This window comes from Solanum stenotomum, chromosome 11 (assembly GCF_019186545.1).
Source record: "Solanum stenotomum isolate F172 chromosome 11, ASM1918654v1, whole genome shotgun sequence".
In the NCBI taxonomy this organism is placed as follows: Eukaryota; Viridiplantae; Streptophyta; class Magnoliopsida; order Solanales; family Solanaceae; genus Solanum; species Solanum stenotomum.
The window spans coordinates 49,925,320-49,933,143 of NC_064292.1; the positions used below are offsets into that span (position 1 = coordinate 49,925,320).

Genomic DNA, 7,824 nt, shown 5'->3' on the forward strand with positions numbered 1-7,824 from the left:
ATATATATATATATATATATATATATATATATATATATATATATATATATATGATATGCATATGCATATGAATAAATGATATTTGGAAAACAACTTCAAATTGAGATTTACACAGCTCTCTGAGTTAAAAGCTCTCACATTTGCAAAGCTAGCTCTTTATTTCTTGATAATTGTTGCTCGTGTCTTTGATTAGCTTAAATGCATTTCGATTAATTAATTGCATGTCAAAGAAGATAAAACAGATGAATAAGCTTCTTAGGCTGATTAATAGTAGTAGTGTAAACCATTGTGTCATCATCTGTCAACAAACCCATCAATTGTTTAATTAAAGATTATGACAAAAGTTTAGTTCGCTATACCTTGTTTCACAATTATAAAAATAGAAAAAAAATACCCCATTGAGCATCTCATTTGATTGCGTTGTCATCCATCATCTCTTTTAATTACTCATATAAACAAATGGTGTCCCCCATTTAGAAAAAAAATAAATTCATTTGGACAAAACCTCTTAGCCTAATAATAACAAAGCAGAGACATTAAATCTGCAAATTGCAATAATTGTTATCTTCTCTATTGACTCTTTCTGCCCTGCAAGAGAAATGGCTTATGCTGCTATTTCTTCACTTATGTATACATTGTAATTTGTATAATAAAATCTGTATTTATATAATTATAAGTGTATAGGACGAAAATATATGTATTTGTGTTTGTATATATACACTTTTCTCCCGCTTTATACAAACACATGCACATTTTATATATTTTATACCGAAATGTATAAAATGGCTAATTGTATACCGAATCAGATGACAAAAAAAGGGGATGTTTGATGCGAATTACAATTAAAATAAACTATGACTATAACATTTAATTTGAATTAATAGTTTGTTATTTCATACAATTTCACCCTCTTAAAATAGCTTGAAGCTCATATTTGTTGGGTTTTAAATGTGTGAACAGGAAATGAAGGATTGTGACTCTCTTGAAGAGTTGTGACTATGCCGAAGGGTTGTGAACTTTATGAAAGGTTGTGTCCTTTCTAAAGGATTGTGACCGTTTGAAAGGTTATGCCTTTTCCAAAGTGTTGTGACCTTTCTGAAAGGTTGTCTTCTTTCCAAAGGGTTGTGACCTTTACCCTTTGTTGGCTATAAATAGAGAGGTTTTCTCTCATTTTTCTGTATCGAATTCTTCCCTTCTTTTGCATACATTTCTTACAAAACAAAATCGATCGATCGTGTCTATGTGTGTGATTCGTTGCTATCATTTTGAGTTCGTTGAAATTATCGAAGTTTGAGGTACAACTACTTCTTTAATGGTTAATCCGTTTTATCTTGGGAGGAATTAATCTGCAACCTCGGGTACTTGAGGGGATTAAATTTCTTAAGGACACACAGTGAGTTCTGTGGACTTGGATAGTTCTTTGTGTTTTTCTTTTCATCTTTTATTATTTCTGATTTGCTAATTTGAATACAGGAGATAACAATATTTACCCGATATGAGTGATCCAAGTCATTAAATATGGGTAAAATGGACTTATTTCAGTAATATGGGCTGAAATTGCCACCCCTAATTAACGTATATTTATTGTCAGTTGACGAACAATTCGCTTAATATGAACCGAAGGAGTACAATAAATAAGAAGTATGAAAAAAAATTACCAATAAAAGAAGGAATACGAGTGTGTTGGCCTTTGTTTATTTTGAATAATAATTTGAAAAACGGCTTCAAATTGATAGTTACACAGTTATCTCAGTTAAAAGCTCTCACATTTGCAAAGGTATCTCTTTGTTTCTTGATAATTTCTGCTTGTATCTTGATTAGCTTAAATGCATCTCGATTAATTAATTGTAGTTGTCAAAGAAGACAAAACAGATGAATAATCCTTCTTAGGCTGATTAAACCATTGTGTCATCATTGGTCAACAAACCCATCAATTGTTTAATTAAAGATAATGACAAAAGTTTAGTCCTTGTTTCACAATTATAAACAAATGGTGTCCCACATTTGGAAAAAAATATAATCATTTGGACAAAACCTCTTAGCCTAATAATAACAAAGCAGAGACATTAAATCTGCAAATTGCAATAATTGTTATCCTCTCTATTGACTCTTTCTGCCCTGCAAGAGAAATGGCTTATGCTGCTATTTCTTCACTTATGTATACATTGAACCAACTCTTGAAACCAAATCAATCTTTCGTTTGTCGATGTTGTATACAACAACATCTCGAATCTCTCTGTCAAAATCTTTCTGCTCTGCAGGATTTCCTTGACAATACTACCACAAAGGTTATTGAAACTCTTAAGGTATATATGTAATTCATTAAATCTAGCTTACTGATGTTATATATTCTTTTTAATAATAATTAATTAATTTATCGATTTTCAATTTCAAGGTTATAGAAAAGAGGATCAGAAATGTAGTATACAAAGCAGAAGATAGAATTGATTCAAGTCTAAGAAAGATCATTCTAGCAGATCGAAAGGACAAGCGCCAAAAGGTTTGTAAATCCTTTTATGAAGAATTGTTGAAAGTGGAACAACAGGTTTATTTTCTCAACAAAGAGGTGATGTTGATCGAGTTTAACAACCATGGAAGCAAATCTGCAGAATTAGCAAGAATTTCCTCCTCACTAGAAAAAAGTACAATCGAGGAAAATACTATTGTTGGAATGGAGGATGACTTCAACATCATACTTGATCGCGTTACTACACAAACAGACGAGTTAACTGTCATACCAATTTTTGGTATGGGCGGTATAGGTAAGACAACTCTTGCCAAAAAAGTTTATGATGATTCATACATTCGTTCTCGATTTGATAAACAAGCATGGGTCACTATCTCTCAAGAATACAATGAGAGACAAATGCTTCTTGAACTTGTCTCTTCAATTACTGGAAGCAAGCAAGAAATGAGCGATGATGAACTAATGGAGATTGTGTATAGAGGTCTGAAGGGTAGGAGATTTCTAATTGTCATAGATGATATTTGGAGTACAAAGGCTTGGGACCAAATGCAAAGAACATTTCCAAATGATGACAATAGATGCCGAATTCTATTAACCACTCGGCTCAAGTATGTTGCTGATTATGTCAGTTGTCCTGATTTTCTACCGCATAGTAAGTCTTTTCTAAGTCTAGAAGATAGTTGGAATCTATTCACCGAAAAACTATTCAAAAAAGATCACTGTCCTCCTCTCTTAGAAAAAATCGGGAAGCATATTGTAAAACAATGTCGAGGATTACCCCTCTCAGTTGTTGTTGTTGCTGGACTTCTTGGAAAAATGGACCCAACACATGATAATTGGAAGAAGGTTGAGGAAAATCTGAACTCATTCTTTGGTACGGTGTCCGAACGGTGCCAATCAATTCTGTCTCTGAGCTACAATTATTTGCCCCAGTATTTGAGGGCTTGTTTTCTCTACATTGGAGGTTTTCCTGAAGATACGGAGATTGATGTTTTAAAGTTGGTTAGGTTATGGATTTCTGAGCAATTCGTAAAGGCAAGAAGCAATAAAATATTAGAAGTGGTGGCAAAGGAGTATCTACAAGAGTTAATTGATAGAAGTCTAATTTTGATTGATAGACAATGGAATGATGGAAGGGTGAGAAGTTGCAAAATTCATGATCTTCTTCGCCAACTATGCCTAAGTGAAACTCATACTGAAAATGTTGTGCATGTCATGAATGGGAAAGTTCTCGATGCCATAGATGGTCAACGTCGAGTGATCTTTCTGTCTAAATATGAAGAGAAGCCTGATTATGGTATGCAACATAGCAGTGGTATTATCCGCACCTATATTTCAAGGCAAGTACATTTTCCAGAAAGGATTTGTTCCATTGTTTCAGAGTTCAAGTTGCTTAAGGTGTTGGACGTAATATCACTCTGGTGCGATTTCTCTGGTGTAATACCTGAGCTTGTACATTTGAGATATGTTTCTGCAAGAATTGAGGGAGGTCTTTCACTAGCCAAATTGAGAAATCTACAGACCATAATTCTTGTAGGTTTTGAACAGACAGAGTTGAACCACCCATTAGATATCTGGAGAATGACAGAGATAAGATATTTGGATATTCAATTTCCACTACATATATCATATCCTGTTGAAGCAGAACAACCTTTGTGCCTTCTCAATAACTTGCAAACACTTCATCTCAATAACTCTCCTTTTGTTGCGGAAATCATAAGAAGAACTCCCAATCTAAAAACGCTACTGATTATAGATAGATCTGAGCATTCTGATTGGGCTGTTATTCTTGATTCTCTCAGTAATTTACAGGATCTGGAGACACTACACATACAAAACATTGATCATATGATTATCTCTGGAGATATTTCTCTTTCTAATCTTAAGGAGTTGGGTTTATTAAATACTTGTATACCATGGGAAGTTGTGAATTTGCTGGCTAATTTACCCAATCTTGAGAAGCTCTATGGGGATCATGCATTTGATGGAACAGCTTGGAAAGTAGATGAAGATGTTGTGTTTCACAAATTAAAATGTCTACAAATTGGTGGAGCAGATCTGGAAAGGTGGGAATTAGCAGCTGGTAGTGATAATTTTCCGATGCTTGAGCAACTATTTCTGTATGAATTGCCTAAACTAGAGGAGATTCCTGAGAGTATTGGAGAAATAATGACACTAAAAATAATCCAAATATTTAATTGCGGCTCTGGTGTAAAGACAAGTGCAAAGAAAATTCAGGAAGAGCAAGAAAGCTTGGGAAATTATGAGCTTCAACTTCAAATTTTTCCAGAGGTATGTTAAAATTCCATCTTTGATTATTAGTCAATTCTTAATTAATATGTTCATGCGCTCTTCCTATTTTTATTTCACCTGCTAAATAGACTTATAATACACATCAAAGAAGTATTTTACTAGGCGATAGCGAGCAACCCCAACTCAAAGGGATATTTTGTTAGGTAAAAAACGATCCAAGGGTATATATTTAAATTTTATACAAGTTAAAGTGTCTACTTGTGCACACCCAAAGTTTTAGAATGTAAATGTAAAACGAGGCCAAGTTAAAGGGCAATATTTCATACATTGAAGTGGAATATGCATCCACTCTGTTTGTGTTCAATATTTCTCCGCCCTTCTCTACATTTGACTGTAGATTTGGCTCATCTTTGTATGTGGTGAAATATTTTTAGATTATGGTTGAGAATTTTCAGATTTTATTCACAAAGGGTTTCACTTTTCATTATTTTCCGGTCATCACCACCTCATATTCCGGTCAAGCTCCGGCCACCAAAAAAAAATTCCAACCCAATTTTTACTTTCTTTTCACTGTTTCAAAGATCCGACAGCAGCTTACAACCACCACATCAACGACCACCGAACAACTGAATGTTGTGGTTTTCACGTTGTTTTGTTCATGAATTTGATCCGAGTGTCTTCATATCTGTTTGTTTTTTTTTTTTCTATTTGAGTTTGTTGTTGATGTTCAATTTTGCTTTTGCTTAATTAGGAGACCACAATAATTTGAAGCTTCAATTTTGGTTTTGTTGTTTCGTCTTTTCATTAGCCCATGTTGCGTTTCAATGTTTTTTTGTCACTCGCAGCAGTTAATTTGGTCTTCTTTCTGTACGTATGGGTTTTTGGTGTAATTAAACGAAAGAAATTTTTACGACAGATTTGATTCTGAGCGAATCAACTTTTTTGGGTTAGCTTAGCATACTTTGTACTTTGCTATTGTCACTGGCATCGAGTAATGATGTTTTTAAACTTCATATAGTATTTTTCCTTCGCGTTGTGAGGTAATTCTGCAATAGTGAGTTCTGAATTGGTGTTTGGGAGGTAGATTTGTTTTGTTTCAAATTTGGATATCAAATATTAATTATTAGCCATCTCATGGGTTCTATTTTTCTAAGATTCCAACATTGGGGAGACTACGTGAGAACTGGAAGGAAGGATGAGGTGATTGCAGAAAAAGAGAAGATATATAATAAAAGAAGAGTCAGAGAGGATCAAGTTATTGTCAACTGAGTTGGCCTCTCTACAGGTGAGTCCTTCAAATTAACAAGTTGGCTTTGTATGCTATTTTAAGTTTTTAAGATTTAAGGATTACATTTTTCATGTCTCACCTGCTATGTTTGATCGATGTCTTGGAATTTTAATTAGTGTTGTGGCAGCCCAATATGGCGATGATCCCAGCAGCACTACTGACATGTCGATTGAATATATAAATGTTTGATGTGACTTAAGTTTTTATCGTTACTAATAGTTCATTATCATATAGTAATGTTAGTTTTAAAGCTTGAAGGAGGGTCTAAGGTGGCATCACTAATATCACGTCTTGTCACCAGATAACAAAGTAGATTTTGCCGCCCTCCCAACCCAACTTACTTCACTTCTTATGTAATGTATGTATGTATGTATCTCCTTCATCTTTTGAGTTTACTGTCTGTGTTTTACTCTGTACTTGCTCTGCTTTTGGTTTGATCTCGAGGTGTGTTTTTCATTTAATCAAATCTATGTCTTCGAATATATATATATTTTGACGCCCTTATTTTTTTGGTGCCTAAAGCCACTGCTTTAGTGGGTGGGATTGTGCTCTTTACAGTGTCGTAGATATCATCCTTTATATACTTCACACTTATTTATTTACTTCACAATCACACTTTAACCACTACACTATACCTGCTACAATTTGATTATATTGTTGTTTACTAATGCAACTCTTATCAAACAGAAGAATATAAGGTCGTCAAAATGACTAAAATCATAACATTAAAATGCATGCATGTATAACTAAATATTCCTCTTTAAACTTAAATTCATTTTCCCTCTTCTTTCGCAGGTACTTCTTCTAAAGCTCTAACTAACACCGGAAAGCAAGCAAGATGCAGCACTACGTAAATAGTGCAAGATGTAAATAATGCAGCCACAAACGATTGTCAACTATATATATAACATCTACGTATATATATACATATATAACCTTTAAACGAAATGTGTGTGTGAGAGAGACCGTCTCTGTAGACTGTATGTGTGCATTTAGCTCAAGCAAGCAACAAGTCAATATGCCTGCTTGCCTGCTGAGGGTAGTTGAGTCATTTGACCTGATTTCTTTTTTCTCATTGGTTCATATTATTGCAGCTTTGTTTTCCTTCAACTGTAAAGACATTTTTAGCCCAAATTATTGCATCGCCCACTGTGGGCTCCACTTATTTTGACTTACATGCCACCCTTTTTAACTATTGAAATTTATGGAGTAATATTTTACAATGTTGTGCCTTCGACATTGAGATACTAGTTTTAAACAATATATTCAATCGTTTGCAATAATATTTAATCCAAATAAAATTATAATTTTTAAAAATTGAATTCAAAATCAAAGTTGTAGGCTTTTTAATATCGTTTGTGGAGAGTTTTTTTTTTTTTTTTTTTTTTTTTTTTTTTTTCCGCAAATTTACCACTAGATAGTGTCTAGTGGCCTTTTATTAAACATAAAAAATATCAATAGGGATAAGTGCAAGCAAGGGGGGCTAGGCCTTACCTTACTAATTCTAATGAAGTGTCTATTACCTAACAAGCATGAAGAAAATAAGAGCTAGAGAGAACTAAGTATTTTCTGATCACCACAGAGTTTGTAATACACTCCATGATGATATTACAAATGAGGATGCTTAAATAATGTAAAAATATGCCAATCAAGAAGAAAGTTGAGTTATCAGCCTCAAACTTTCTATTGCAAACGCATGAATTAAAAAAGATTGATTGCCCATCAAAAGTAACTTGAAGTATTTTTCTCTTGTCTTCTTCTTCAAACCTATCCAACAACACTTGATAATTCATACTTTCTTTATGGATTTATTGGA

The 7,824-nt window shown here is 33.6% G+C and overlaps 1 protein-coding gene across 9 annotated transcripts in view; it reads left to right on the forward strand.

Annotated features, from left to right (window-relative positions):
* The window catches only part of LOC125845341 (putative late blight resistance protein homolog R1A-10), a 700,072-nt gene that overhangs the window by 505,048 nt on the left and 187,200 nt on the right, over positions 1 to 7,824 (forward strand). Inside the window, exon 2 of one of the 9 annotated variants that reach the window (XR_007444263.1) lies at positions 2,763 to 3,431. The exons of 6 other annotated variants lie outside the window; for them this stretch is intronic. The gene's annotated coding sequence lies outside the window, so the exon portion shown is untranslated. Of the gene's footprint in view, positions 1 to 2,395; positions 3,432 to 7,824 lie in introns of all 9 variants that reach the window. 2 more of the 9 variants (XR_007444264.1, XR_007444266.1) reach the window with 2 other exon arrangements.